This window comes from Ambystoma mexicanum, chromosome 9 (genome assembly GCF_040938575.1).
Source record: "Ambystoma mexicanum isolate Mex_15411 chromosome 9, UKY_AmexF1_1, whole genome shotgun sequence".
NCBI classification, from domain to species: Eukaryota; Metazoa; Chordata; class Amphibia; order Caudata; family Ambystomatidae; genus Ambystoma; species Ambystoma mexicanum.
In genome coordinates, this window is record NC_090931.1 from 1,071,146,587 (window position 1) to 1,071,160,568 (window position 13,982).

Genomic DNA, 13,982 nt, shown 5'->3' on the forward strand with positions numbered 1-13,982 from the left:
GGGAACAGCTCCGAGTCCTGTTTTCCAGCTTTGATGGGTGGGGAAGTGAGGCAAAACAGCAGGCATGGGTTTTGATTTGGGAAGCAGAACGGCAGGTATATCTTGTGTTCTGGGGGGGTGGAGAAGTGTGCCAGATACTGGTTTAGTGCTTCAAACGTGGCGATGCAGGACACCAGGTGTGTTTCTTATCAAGGCAAGACACTGGCTATGGGTGTTTTGAGGCAGTAGGTCGCCATGTGCACCAGTGTCTTTTGCCAGCACAGCTCGTGTTTGGCTATTAGTGCCAAGCCATGCTTCCTGTCTCATCTCTGGCATTCTCTAGCTCGCCCACTTCTACCCAATAATTTCCAGAGGTTTGTGCGAGTTAGATTTCATGCAATGTAGAAGACTGCCTTGTTCAGAGTGGAAATAAAAACACAGGGTTTGACAAACACGGGAAACTTACAAATATTTAAAAGGCGTGCGTTAAGTTTCTTCATGCTTTTGTCTGATGGCGCGGGGCTCCCAAAACAAACAATCGCCAATTGCAATGGTGGACAACCCACAGTCATCATGTAGACAAATGGGACCGGCATAGCTGCAAAAGTAATTTACGTCCAATAACAAACATCGATAGCCAATAGGGACTCTCTCCCCCGCATTTGTCTGGGGTGGGGGATGGGGGCGAGAGACCGTTTCGGAATGCATCGCACACGATGCGCCAGCCCAGGACTCGCACACAATGAGCCACGCCACGATAAATGCAGTAGTACGATTTGCAACTTATTCTCACACACTTTGTGCATTTTAAAAAAAAAGTGCTGTTCTTGGGGAAAAGACTACACCCATTAAAGACACCGAAGGCAAGGCTATACCCACCCGCAGACGTCGCTCTGTTGCTGAGTAAACTTCAGTTCTCTTCAAAGTAATCCACAGCAGCTGGTACAGCTTAAGAGGAGCGGTGGCAATGCTTCGTTACGGAGACTCCTCCCTCGGCAAACCTAAACAGCATGCGGAATTTTTATGAAATGAATCACTCCACATTTGCTTAAGCTAGCAGTTCCAGGCAACCAAAACATTTCACTTCGACTGAAACTGCAAGAAAGCGAGCTGGGCACAAATGAAAGCAAATGTTCCCCTCGTCGTCAATATAGCAAGACAATTAACTATTTCCATTCCAAGACCGCCAACACGTGGCGTTAACAAACTATAATTGGGGCAGGAAAATACCACATTAGACGATGAACGTTATGTGGCAAAGACAGTGGGCGCTCCCCAGGGAAGCACTGTAAAACGTTCCGAAGTATATGGATGTAACACTAATATGAAAAGATGGCGACATGCTACACTTTAGTTAAATGTAAACCTATCTGAACACTAATATTTCCGAGTGATTGTTTATGAACCGACTCCGGATTTATTGATAACAAGCATGCAAGCACCCTTATTTTAACTGGGCATACCACTCCCGTATTCCCATCCCTAGAGCCCTGCATCCAGTTGTACGAGCCACCTCTTGGGCTTTTCTACCTTCCCTGTTCCCCCTGTGGCGATTCAGCTCCTTACTGTGGCTAGTTTCTCCCTGCCACTTGTAGTTGCAATTGTTTATTTGTATAGTGCTTATACACAAGTAAAGGGAAGGGAACAAAGGAATAATAGTTGTCATTCTTAAGCCTGAAGATTCTGAATGATCTAACAATAATAACTAGCATACTAGGCACAGAGGCATATTTACTAGTGAAATGCTTGTTCAGGGAAGAGGGAGGGACCAGAACTGATCACAAACGACTACAGTACTGGCCAGGCAAACAATTCAGATTGCTTGGAGGTTGGTCATCCAATACGCCTATGCAGGAGTATTTCGAGCATGACCAAAAACAAAGTGGGGGGGGGGCAAGAGGGAGCATTGGACAGACAGACTTGCTGGCACTAGAAGATTCAAGGTTGAGTAAGTGCGAGGAGAAGGGGGGGTGAGGAGAAGTGCACCCAGTCCAGCGAGGGACAGATTTCAGTGCAGAGTGGTTGTTCCTATCATGGGGCATATTGCAGTAGCGCCAGCGGCAAGTGCAGAAGCCCGGTGGCACGTGCATGACTGGTGGGGGAGCCAGGGACCTGCAGGGTTCTGGAGGTGCACCAGGCGACCAGTCGGCTAACTGTGCAGGTAGGAAGGAGGGCGGGAAACCAGCAGAAAAGAGGGGGGTTAGCAGGGAAGAGGGCGAGAGGTAGTTGGAGTCAGTCTACACATGCGGTGGGTCTACAAACTGTTTTATGCTGAGCCCTGCTTGATTCAAAATATATTTTGTGCCGCTGCCCCCTTTCCCCAAATGCCATATCTGCTTATATTCCTATTAAATACAGTTACCATCTTAGCTTTTGGAAGGTCCTTGCTAACGGTGTATTGAGAAGCCACCCTCAACACGTGGAGTCCCTTCCCTCCCCACTCAAGTGGTTGTTCAACAAACTGCTTAACAGATTCTTTTTTAGCCCTATCTCAGACACATCATGCCCCTTGGATCCCTCGCCCCAGAGCTAACAGTGAGCCAAGAACCAGGCCGGTGTACGGGAAATATATTGATATTTATTTAAATTAAAAAGAATAGAAATTAGCACGAAAATGTCAAAAACACCACTTTATCCGTGGCACACACAATTAACTTGTCTCAGCACAAATAAATCACAAAAGTGAGTTAAAAAGAACACTGACAATTCTTTCTGTACATTTCACTTCACAAAATAATTACACTCATCAATCAATAAGGCTCTTAGGTAATGTGCAATTTTGATTTTCCTGCAGGCTTAAAGGCTCGCAGTAGGATTTCAAGATTGGTAAAAATATATTTGGCAATTATAATTTCGTCCACATTTGTTGTTTTAAACTGAACACAAGGTTATTTCACACTTTGTTTTTCAGACACCCCGACCCCCTTGCTTTGGTCTAGGTTGGGAAGTCAGACAAAAAAATTGGAATGCTTTGGGGAATTTTGGATTTCAGACCCCCCCCCCCCCCCCTCACTGAAAGGCCTGTGTTGGGGAAGCTGGATTAAAAGGGTTGGACTAATTTAAGAACAAAAAGACACCCCTCCTCCTTAAAGAAGTCGGGTCAGATGGACAACAAGGATTGCCTAATGAAATTATAGGCTATAGTTTTCAAAATAATATTTTTGGTTACATAGGCTAAGGATCTACACGGTTTTGCCCCACCCCACCCCCACTATGATTCAGGCCAAGCAGACTCCCACCCCCCCCTTTTGGGTTCCCAGGGCTTAGTTCTACTTACATAGTAAGCCTCTGCTTAAGGTTCAGGAAAGCCAACTGCTTCTCGGGACACACTGGAAAGAGGGTAGGTATCTGGTCACTCCTCCCTCAAAGATGGCCTCCCGCTCTCCATCACAGGACCCAGCCTTCCTAGAAATAGACAGTTCCACCCAGATGCACTCTCAGCAATCTTCTCTGGTGTCTCTTTACAGCCGTTGGATGGTACGTTTCAGCAGCCTTCTCTCGGTCCTCCTGTCTTTCTCCTTTTTCTGTCTCCCCGGTTTTTGTGTGTTCCCTGTCCTAGTGAAGTCCCACTTATATAGCAGAAATGACATCACCAATTTTACAATCCTGGGGAAGTACCCTGCAATAATCCCTGCCACTAGGATTGGACAGTTACCCTCTCTCTCTCTGCCCCCAGTCAGGATTGGTTTAGGGGGTTGGAGCAACATCTTTCTATTCCCATTTGTCATCATCCTATGTTCTCCTTTCAACTTTTTGGCAAAACTAGTTATGTATCACAACTTCATAATTGTACTAGCAACTGCCATACTAAACATATTTTTACTAAACATATTTTCTGTTTTAGCTGATCATGGAGAAATAGATTAGCCGACCCCCACATCCGTATGATGTAGCATGGCCATGAGGCACATTTTTGTCGTTCCATAAAAAGCACAATAGTTATGGTTATGAAGATGTAAGTTATTAAACATGTCCCTAATTTCATTTTGCACCAACTCTCACATTTGGAACATGTTCAGATCAGCCAGAAATTAATTGGGAGTGTTGCTGTTCAGCAAATGGGCGGTCTGCCTCATCCAGCACAGCCATCCGTCTGCCTGGGCCAGCCTGGCACCAGAGGTTTTTTTATGAGTCTCTTTGAAGTTGGTGCCCCCAGTCTTCACACCTTTTAGACATGCTCCAGCCAACGATGGCTTTCTTTAAAGTCCCTGCTTTCCTAGCCAGCAGGTCTGGAGAATACTGAATTTTGATGCCTTTAGCAGGACCAAATTACATTGCGGGATCATTAGATGGGAGATGTGACGTCCAGGCTGGAATGGGGGTTTTCCTTTGTGAAATTTTTCCCTCAGCCAGAACCAGGTTTTTCCGAGACGAAATGTCTCTTGAATTGTCACTAGAGTTTTGTGGGTGAACATATGGTTTTGTTTTCCTGACATCTTTATGTGAGCAGTGATATTTTTTTCCATTTTATCAAAGCTGTTTTTATTTGCACACGCACATGCAGGGCATTTTTGCTTTCAGTGTTTATAAATCCCGTTTTCCAGGTCACAGGGATCTTGGATTCCTCCTTCTGTAAATTATACTGCTGCTTGTCCATTGATAACGACAGGTAGGCCCATTTCCACTTGGCTCTTTAACTTTAAGTGAAAAAAAACAAGCAAAAGCCAGGCCGTTTTTGACAGTGTTTAAATGCCTGCTATTCATGTGAAAGGGAATTCTGTTTGGGACCTTTAAATACACCCCACATTGCGGCGCCCCCTTGGATATGCTTGGTTGGTTTAGGGGACAGCCCGACAGTTTGAAGACATTCATCCAGCAGCTGCCAAGAGTTAGCATAAAGGATTGAAATATGCACTTAATAGAAATGCTGTACTTTAAAAGTACTGTAAACTTGAAGTCAAGATAGAGCATGATCTGTGTAACAGCATCATGTGCATTGAAGTTCATCCCAAATGAGCGCAGTCGTTTAGCCAAATGTTTCATAAAGAGATTACAAAAGGAGAATGTTCTTTGCAGAGGATTCGGGGACCTGCTCATTTAGCAAAATTGGTCATCTCAGAAAGACGTTTCATGAGATGCCAGATGCTTTGTGAATTGGACCCTTTGTTACATTTTGCACAAAGGATGCACAACAACCCATTTTGTCCCCCTGCACTCAGTCTGCTCATCAAGATGTGATTGTCCAGAGGGAACAACAGGTAGCCAACAAGTCGACCCACATGAATTTTAGTTTTCGATTTTTTAAGGCAAAACATATCACAAAAGCCGCACAGTGCTGGAAAAGAAGATCTATGAAGGAAAAACACTATTGGTGGGGGTTTGGGAAAAGCCCACATTTCTGTAATTGAAAGAATTGGAAGAGGTTGGAGACATGAATAATGAATTGCAAATTTGAGCACCACTCTCATCAAATCAGGACACCCAGAAAGTGTGCCCATTTCCCTACCTTATGTCTGTCTAAAACCCACTGGCAGTTGCCAGTCACCCAATAGACAATATTGTTCTACATGTGCTTGCAGTTGGGTTGCTACAGCCTTCTCAAGACCTTGAGTAACACCTGACAGTGTGAAAATAAAAGAGGGCCCATTATACAGCAACGTTTACTTTACACGGCATAACCTGAGATAAGTTGTTCATTAAGACCATGTTGATTTAGGTTTTAAATCATGTATTTGACATGTGATTTTAATGGTTAAAGGATTATTATTAAAGTTTGTCTACACCTTACACAAGACTGAGTGCTCATAAATTGGTTTTCACCACAATTTGCTTTTTGCCTATGCCAGCTATCTGTAGCATGAGTGGGTGAACACATTTGTTCAAATGTTCTAAAAAGCTATTCTTGTAGCCGATTGAGAGCACCGCTGTAAGTAGGTTGTGCGCCATATGAGCAAGAAAAGCTTCTGTTTACAACAATTTTTTTTTTTACCACCTCCCGTTGTTGGATGTACAAAACAGATCAGGTTATAACTGATATGCGGAGTAAGTGAGAGAGGTTTCTCCCTCACCGAACGAACTATCAGTGGTTAATATACAACGGTCAGCACCTTATGTCAGTTTCCAACTGACGTAATATGTCTGGATAGCTGGCTGATAAGACAAGGGGCCTCATTCCAAGTACGGCGCTAACCAATGGCGCTATTAACGCCTTGGTTGACGCCGTACCCGGACCGGCAGCGCCTTGGTGGTTGGCGGAATCACCGCCCCATTCCAAGGTTGGCGGGGCGGTAATTCCCCATTCACCAAGGATCTTCCCCATTCCCAAATGAGCCCCCATAGGGCTCAATGGGAATGGGGAAGATGCAAATAACGGTGACCGTTCATTACGGTCACCGTTATTGGCTTGCAGGCCCCTTTGCGCCCTCGACTTTAACACCTGCTCAAAGCAGGCGTTAAGGGCGAGGGTGCAGAGGGAACTCGGAGTATGGCGGTAAGGGAATACCTCCACCGGTCTCGTTACCGGTGGCCGCCATCCCTTACCGCCATACTCGGAATGAGGCCCAAGGAGTCTAGCACCACTGCGTTTTTGAAACAGTTTGCGAGACTAGGCAGTGTGGTTTTTCCAGTATTGGCGAGTAATGTGTAGTCATTTCACCAGGTATACTCTTTAACCTGGTGATATTATAAAACCAACACAGTGGAACAACTAGAAGCCAAGAGATTAGCGGTAGCACAAGTGCTTTTTAACATGGAAGGTGCAACCTTTTAAGCGTAAAACCCCAATAGCTCAGTTGGGTTTACAGTGTCACAAAGAATGGACAGATTGGAAAGAATGAAGAAAAGAGAAATAAGCAAGTGGTGGGAAGCCATGACATTAACAATGTACCTGGAAGAAAAAAGAATCCCAAGGGGTTTAAGAAACGTAACCATCCCGACATATGAAGAAATAGATCCTGAACTTATAGAAGAATGGACAGATCACACCAATAACCTTTTGTTCTCTATGATCAAAACTCATTAAATATGCTAAAAAAGATCGAACTAAACTTCTGAGTGAAAGAGAGAGGTTGGAAGAGGAGCTTTATACTTTAAGCGAAGCAGATGAATACAAGAAGAAAGTACCAAGAATGGAAGATAATCTGGAATTCTATGAAGGAGAAATAAGAGTAAAGAAACATATAAAGTTCCAAAGAGACAAAAAGGATTACCAAAAAGGTAGAATTTACACTTTCGCAAGAAAATATGATCAATTAATTAAACAACAATCACAACAGAAAAAGACAACAGCTAATTTGGAAACAGTTAATACAGTGGAGGCCACTTCATCGGAAATTGAATCTTCAGTTCCAGAAGACAGATCTACAAAGATGAATTTCTTTTTAGAGGAGTTCAGACTATTGCATCTGAAAATCAGAAACGACAGGAAGCCAAGAGGAAGACCTCCAAGAGGAGGAAGAGGGTCCGCACAAGGAAGACAAGACAGGAACAAAAATGGTAGAAATGCCCCTTCCTCAGGGCGGACCACTCGTTCTGGGAGAGGACAAAGCAACAAAGGGGGAGGTCGCACAAGTCGGAATTAGAAACAAAAGTTTTAAATATATCAGAGAGTACAATTACGGCAACAGAACAAATTCTACAGCTTCGCCGCTTATTCTCTTCTACTCAGAATTTTGACTTTGCCCAAACCAGATTAGATTTATTCAAATTCTTACATAAAGTAAAATTAAAATACATTCTTCCTTAGCAAGGTTAGTGGAGATCGCCCTGCTACAGCCACTTCTCCCCCTGAGCCTAGCCCATTAGGTATCAACGATCAGGGGAGTTTGATTTGTTTAGATACTCCTACTCAGCAAAACAATGCCACCTCTTTAGACATGAGTGATGACCAGATCTGATATATCCACTGATCACATAAAAGACAATGGGCTGATAAATAAGGCTGTATTTAATCAACAAGCCATCTCAAACAACATAGAGGTCTTTGAACAATATGTAATAAAAGATCTTTGAGATCTAGAAGACAGAATTGATAATAAATGGTCTAATTTGAATGACGGTCAAAGAAAAGCCCTTGTTGACTTGAAGAACGACGCAACTATTGTCATTAGACAAGCAGATACGGGTGGAAGAGTGGTTGTTTGGGCGAGAACCAAATACCTGGAAGAAGCGTATAGTCAATTGAATGTTGCTACATGCTATAAAGAAGTACCTAACAATGATATTGATAATACGAAAGCAGCATTAGATGAGATGATTTACTCATTTAAAATGCGTAATTTGTTAGAACCTGCTGAGGTCTCATATCTAACCAAGGCGTTTCCAATCAGACCTATTCTTTATTTTATTCCTAAAATTCATAAATGTTGAATCTCACCGCCTGGGAGACCTATAGTGTCATCGATGGGTTCACTGTTGGAAACTGTCTCTAAATATTTGGACACTTTCCTTCAGCCATTTGTCAAGGATCTCAATTCATATGTAAAAGATACCACAGATTTAATTACTAAAACAAGATCGATAGAATGGGATCCAGATTAGTTTTTAGTTACGATGGATGTAACATCACTCTATACGTCTATTGCACATAAAAATGGTCTCTAAGCTTGTAAACACATTTGAATACAAGATCTATTAGCTTCAAACAACAGAACAAAGTTATACTTACACTGCTCGAATTGTGTAGAACATAACATTTTCTTGTTCGAAGAAATACTATACAGAAAAAAATGAGGGATGGCCATGGGTTCTTGCATAGCGCCAACATATGCTAATTTGCATGTGGGGTGGTGGGAACAGGAATGTGTGTAGTCAGAACAGTTTGACAAGTATCTAGGAAAAATTGTTTCATGACATAGATACATAGACTATTTGTTTCTAACTTGGAAGGGCACTGAAGAATCGTTAGTTGAATATATTTCACACAAACAAGAATGATCTCAACTTAGAATTGACCTTTTCCAGCAGCCCGAGATAAGTGGTATTCTTAGGTGTAGAGTTGTTTATATCCAATAATTAGATTTGCAGTAAACTGCACAGGAAACCAACTGCATCAAATGCTTTGCTACATGGTAAAAGTCATCAACCCAAGAGTCTGATTAACAGTATACCATTTGGTGAAATGGTTAGGGCTAAGATGAACTGCTCGTCAGAAGTAATATGGGAGCACGCTTCCTAGAAAGAAAATATTCTAGACAAAGTATTGTTGCTGCCTATGAAAAAAACCTCTAAATGTAATAGAGCAGATCTTCATAAAGTTAAACAAAAAAGATAAAGAATAATTGATTTAGATTTATCACTCAGTTCATCCCACAATCGCCACAAATTACATCTATACTGAATAAACGGTGGCCTATTTTGAAGGCAGACAGTGATCTTAATTTGGTGATAGGGCAGTCTCCACAGTTCACATTTTCTAGAGCGAAAACATTAAAGGATGTTGTATCGCCTAGCATGTTACAACCAGTTGCTCAACATACCAATTGGTTAGGAAATATGAAAATCAAGAACGGTTTTGAGAAATGTAGGAAATGCAAAATGTGTAAATTTGCAGAACAAAAACCATTGGTGAAATATGGTCCATATGAACAGAATAAATTGTATATCACAGATAGGATCAATTGTTTAACCAGGTATGTGGTTTATGCCATTAGTTTTCCATGCGTCAGTCTGTATAGGATCTATTATTTGTCAACTAAAGATTTGTATCCTACAATACGATCGAGCCATCCTACATCAAGATGGTAATAATCCTTTAGCAGTGCATTTTGCTGAAGCTCACAATAGTGATGCCTCACTTCTAAAAAGCTTTGCATTAGCCGATGTGCCTGAATTGAAAAGAAAGGGCAATAGACAACGGAAATTGCGTGAATTGGAATCTAGGCTAATCATTGAATTTAATAATAAGAAGTCCTTTGGGCATAATTCAGATGAAGAGTTAGCAGTTCATTTGCTAAGTAACTAACTAGCACTTCAATAACATTTCTCCTTTTGGAAAATAGGTGTATTAATGTTTCTCTTCTCTTTCTCCCCGTTTTTAATGAACTGGTTTAATTATATGTAATAAATCCAATATATAAATCACAATGAGTGGTAAATTGTGAGTTATCAGAAATATAGTACTGAAATGTGGATTTTTTTCTGGTATTATGTGACATCAAATATTCATCATCTGATGTGCCTTTCAGAGTTTAATGCACTTTAGCCCATTGGTGTATAATATTTTTTGCACTATAGACATAAGTATATGCACAGATGCGCTTTATACCATGCTGCAATTTAGCCAAATTGGGCATATTATAGTCATAGGATATCTAGCACGGGACACTTTAGAAATATTTAGCCCACTGGGCTTAATTTTTATATCTATTGCGTCAGCACTACATCCTGCTGCTGTCTTTTCTTGGCTGTCTAGTTATTGAATGATCTGTCCGTGCTGCACAGAATTTTACTGCAGTGGTGAATAGAAAAAATTGAGGAGCCATTTGGCCCTAGGGCTGCTACATTACATTTTTCATTCTGTATACAACACTCTGACAGGTCACAATGAAGGACAATAACGGTTTGCTTATTTTAAGTAGAGCATGCATATGATATACTTAGAGCCATTATAAACCCCATTACAAAATGGCCACCAGGTTATTAGATGCCTTGCATGTGAACTGAAAGAGAGACATGTTAATGGCATGTAACCTGATAGTGTGAAAATAAAAGCGGGCCCATTATACAGCAATTCAAATTTCGTGTGAAGAAGTTCCAGAAAGAGGGATGGAATGCGTGGTATTTTCTTTACACGGCAGAACTTGAGATAAGTTGTTAATTAAGACCATGTTGGTTTATGTTTTAAATCGTGTATATGACATGATTTTAATGGCTAAAAGATTATGAAGTTTGTCTACACCTTACACAAGACAGTGGTCTCATAAATTGGTGTTCACCACAATTAGCTTTTACAAGCTATCTATAGCATGAGTGGGTGAAGAAAAAAAAAAAAAAAAAAAAAAAAATTATATATATATATATATATATATATATATATATATATATATATATATATATATATATATATATATATATATATATATATATATATATATATATATCTCATGTAGTTATGGTTAAGTTTCTAAACCCAAAGGAAGAGCACTTTTTGGGTGGCTTATAACTTTGCTCTCCCTGGATGAATCCTCACTAAACTTTGCAAAATATGTACATGGCCCACTCTGAATCATTCTGCAGAGTTTGGTGAGGTTTTGTCAAGGGGGGTTGGGGGGGAGGCAAAGTTATAGGGGTGGTCCCAAAATTTATTTTTTCCATACACATAATGGGAAAACATTTCTGTCACGCCTAGAGCCCAAACCGCTGGATGGATTTTCACCAAATTTGCAGCAGGAGTGGCGGCTTGGTCCCGAAAGTGTGCTTTTGTTAATTTGGTGTAAATCCATCCAGTTAAACGACCAAAACGTAAGGCAAAAAAATTAGTGATATCTATGTCCGCTCCACGGACACACTTCCCCGTTCGTTCCCCGGACAGGACACCAACTGGATAATCGGCTTGCGTCATGTCCGCGGACACGCAACGTGTTGTCCGATTGGCTGGGATGAGGCATGAGGTGTGTCAAATTGTTTCAATGCGCCCGCCATATTTGATACGCAGACATGCACTGGAAGTGAGCATAAATCCAATTTTGGGGCGTGTGTTGGTGTGTACGAGTGCTTGGAGAGGGCGGGGGAGTAAGAGATGGGTCAAATGCTGTATTTGTTTAGGTGGGAGAAGGCTGTGATGTGTTTGCGGTGTCTGCGGTCACCGTGGTTGTCCGCGGACATACTAACACTGGGCACACTACTGGCTATTTTACTTTAGTATGATGTTGGTTTTGGATCGTTAGAAGTGCATTGGGTGAAGAGGGTATGTACTGAAGAGTTTGTACGTTGGTTGTAATTATTTTTTAGAATGTTAATTGAAGTGGATAGTTTTGAGGTGGATGCATTATGTTTTTGGGTTGTGGTCATTTGGTAGGTGTTTCTATGGGTGTGTTATGCTGCAGTGTTTGTAGCCAGGGACTAGAGTCTTGGGTGCATGGCCGAAGGCTGTAGGCCAAGCACCCAAGACTCTAGGCACTGGCCACAACCACCACAGCATAACTGTACAATGCTACCAAACATTTTGATTGGGGTAAGTGGGCTGCTTAGGGGATAGGTTTTCAAAAATGTGAGTACTGATTGGTAATATGATATATGATATATGATATGATATGGCATTTGTAACGCGCCTATACACAAGTGTTTCAAGGCGCGACGAGGCAGGGAGGGGGGAGTAGGGGGGAAGACAGACAACGATCCTACTAGGCCAGGTGTCATTCAGATCGCGCAAGTGCAGGGGTAGGGGGAAAGGAAAAAGTGCAAGGGGAAGGGGAGAGGGGGAAGTGCTGAACAGGGTAAGTAGAATAAAAAATAAATAAATAGGGCCAGCTGGTGGCAAGTGCAAGGTAAGTGCAGACAAGTGCTGGGCGGGGGGCTGTAGGGATGCAGAGACAGTCCCCGCAGTGCAGGGGTTGCCAGGGAGGCAGTGCAAGTGGAGAGTGGCTGGGCCAAGGACGGAGGTCGGTGAGAGTGGCCCAGGTGCAGGTTCAGTGCAGATTCAGTGAAGAATTTAGCTGGGGAGAGGGAGAGAGAAAGCAGGAAGGTTTTATGGTGCTTCCGGAACCGAAGATGGTTCTCCTCAAGTTTCAGGGAGGCAGGAAGGCTGTTCCAGAGGGAGGCCCCTGTCGCAGAGAGAGAGATCTACCCCCAGCTTGTTGCTTCGAGAAGCGGCTGACCCTGAGGGAGTTGGAGACAGATGAGCGAAGGGCTCGGGAAGGAAGATATTTAGGAAGAGAGAGTTGAAGGTATTTAGGCCCCAGGCCCCAGAAGGCCTTGTGGACAATGCAGAGGGTTTTGAACTTAATCCTCGCGGCCACAGGGAGCCAGTGTAGAGATTTCAGTCCTGGAGAGATACGGTCCCTGGGCTTGAGGCCAAGGACAAGTCTCGCAGTCCTGTTCTGGATGAGTTGCAGAGGGCGGAGAGTGGAGGCACGCAGATTAAGATAGAGGCTGTTACAGTAGTCCAGCTTCGAGAGAACCAGGGCTCTGGAGACTGAGCTTCTGGGGGAAGGAGAGGAAAGGAAGAATACCTCTGAGGAGGTGCAGCTGGTAGTGTGACTTCTTAGAGACGTCAGATATATGAGGCGAGAAGGAGAGTGTGGAGTCGAAGATGACCCCGAGGTTTTTTGCCTTGCAAGTAGGAGCAGGAAGCGGGCCAAGAGAGGCTGGCCAGAGCGCTGTAGGGAAGGAGGGAGTGGGTGTGCCGATGAGTAGAATCTCAGTCTTACTGGCATTAAGGCAGAGGTCATTGGCGGCACACCATTCCTGGATAGCAGACAGACAGTCGGAGATGAGGGAAGGAGAGGAGGAGGCCGAGGGTAACCTGAAAATGAGCTGAGTATCGTCCGCATTGCATTGAAAGTTGGGGTAGAGAGTGGCGATGCGTGGGCAAGGAGTGCCAGATACTGGTTGAAAAGCCATGTAGAGAGATTAGATCCCTGGGGGACACCACAGGTAGAGAAGAAGATGTCAGAGAGGAAGGGCCCCAGTTGGACCTGGGAGGGTCGATTGGAAAGGAAAGAGGTCAGCCAAGCCAGAGCCTGACCAGTGATACCCAGGTTATCACGGAGACGGTTGAGCAGGATGGCATGGTTGACAGTGTCAAAGGCAGAAGAGAGATCGAGCAGAATGAGAACACACGGAGTGTTGGAGTCGAGGTTCGAGAGCAGGTCCTCACGGATGTTCAGGAGAGCAGTTTCCGTGCTTCTGGCAGCTCTGAAGCCAGATTGATGGTAATGAAGACTACCAACAGATTCAGCATGGAGGATGAGCTGGGAGATGGCCAGTTTCTCCAGGAGCTTGCCCTGGAATGGAGTGATGGAGATTGGGCGATAGTTAGCCGGGCAGGCGGGGTCGGAAGAGGGTTTCTTAAGAAGAGGGTGCACAAGGGAGTGCTTAAGGGGGGATGGGAAGACTCCGGAGGC

At 43.3% G+C, this 13,982-nt stretch overlaps 1 protein-coding gene across 4 annotated transcripts in view; it reads right to left on the reverse strand.

The window, feature by feature from the left end:
* Positions 1 to 13,982, reverse strand: part of TANC1 (tetratricopeptide repeat, ankyrin repeat and coiled-coil containing 1) — a 2,406,012-nt gene that overhangs the window by 2,205,685 nt on the left and 186,345 nt on the right. Inside the window, exon 2 of one of the 4 annotated variants that reach the window (XM_069616376.1) lies at positions 859 to 980. The exons of the other annotated variants lie outside the window; for them this stretch is intronic. The gene's annotated coding sequence lies outside the window, so the exon portion shown is untranslated. The remainder of the gene's footprint in view (positions 1 to 858; positions 981 to 13,982) is intronic. 4 annotated transcript variants of the gene reach the window in all.